The sequence below is a fragment of the Cyprinodon variegatus genome, unplaced genomic scaffold (genome assembly GCF_000732505.1).
Source record: "Cyprinodon variegatus isolate N-32 unplaced genomic scaffold, C_variegatus-1.0 Scaffold866, whole genome shotgun sequence".
In the NCBI taxonomy this organism is placed as follows: domain Eukaryota; kingdom Metazoa; phylum Chordata; class Actinopteri; order Cyprinodontiformes; family Cyprinodontidae; genus Cyprinodon; species Cyprinodon variegatus.
In genome coordinates this window covers 243,016-244,417 of record NW_015151319.1, presented here as the reverse complement: position 1 = coordinate 244,417, position 1,402 = coordinate 243,016, and the positions used below count along the sequence as shown (strand labels likewise).

At 37.3% G+C, this 1,402-nt stretch overlaps 1 protein-coding gene across 1 annotated transcript in view; it reads right to left on the bottom strand.

The window, feature by feature from the left end:
* Positions 1-876: 876 nt before the first annotated feature.
* LOC107099390 (golgin subfamily A member 7-like) overlaps positions 877-1,402 on the bottom strand; it is a 28,662-nt gene continuing 28,136 nt past the window's right edge. The window contains exon 6 of the mRNA XM_015397484.1: positions 877-1,144. The gene's annotated coding sequence lies outside the window, so the exon portion shown is untranslated. The remainder of the gene's footprint in view (positions 1,145-1,402) is intronic.

Below are 1,402 nucleotides of genomic sequence, written 5' to 3'. Positions count from 1 at the left end.
TTTACAGAAGACACCAAGATTTCCACCTGAATCTGATCCACAATGAAAGCTGGATTTCTGCTCATGTAGCTGATCCACTTTTACAGATGCAGGACAAAGAACATGGAGGCCTTCAATGTACTGATGCGGTTTCATCTGCTCCAAAATCATTTTTAGTTTTCTTTTAAAAGTTAATTTATGAAAAAGGAAGAAAAGTTCCCAAAACAGAAAATGATCAAATTAGCTTTTTTATTCATTTCTATTTGATCTTTTGACTGATTGCTTTGAGTTTTCTGCTCGGATGCATTTAAATAACCGGACAGAAGGCAAAGTAGAAAAGAAGTAAAACATTTGAAAGCTTCTGACCTCTTCAGGTTTGTGCTTTTTTTAAATGTGTGCTGATTAAAACCATTCTGCTGAGATTCTGCTGATCCGAGCGGCCGGAGCGTGTAACACCGAGCTGGGCGCCACCAACTAACAAGAGCACTTTTAATACATCCATCAAGGCGAGTATATGCATTTATAAAAAATAAAACGGTAGTCAGGTATTATGCATGGCACACATTCCAAAATAACAATAAAGGGACAGCACTTACACAACAATACTGGGAATATAGATATCTGCAGAATCAATGCATAAAAATCAAATATTTACAGGAGTACAAATGTATCAATAGACTTCAGAGAGTTTTAAATAATAGGTTTAAACTTAAATTTAGGAAACAAACATAAGGTGCAAAAAAAAGGCACAAAACTACCAAATACCCACAGGAAAAAAAATCAAAAAGAGACTTCAGTTCAGGCAAAAATAATCTCTTACAGCGCAGGAGTCTGGAAAACCTTTATAAAATAAGCTTTAGAGTACCGTTCCAAAGAAAATTAAAATAAAGATTCAAACACATTTTTAAGCTTCTGCTTTAGTCCATCATAATATAAAAGAAAAAATACTTTTCCACATGTATGCATGATTTCAGCTTAAAACAAGCATCGCAGAAAGGTTGGATATTTCTATACAGGTCAGCATTAATGTCCTTCCTCTAAATGACCCATGCATTTACCAACAGCAGGAAGGAACCGATTGTAAAGACGCAGCATTAAGGTCGCGGGTCCGGGAGGTTCTGTTGTTCAGCGGCTGCAGGTCCAGCAGCTCGGCTCTGCCAAACGGCTGCAGAGCAAAAACAAACAGAAACATGAGAGATCAGGAAAACACCACCGCTGGAAACCAAGGAGAAATGATTTAGGTTATTCTGCCATCCTCACATTTAGCTTTTACACATTTATTTTTCATGACAGAAGGAAGTGAGTAAGGAAGGAAGGAAGGATGCACCATATTGGGATTTTGGCCGATATCCGATATGCCGATATTTTAAAACTCATGTAGCCGATAACCGATATCGATACCGATGTTAAAGCTGGACAAAAA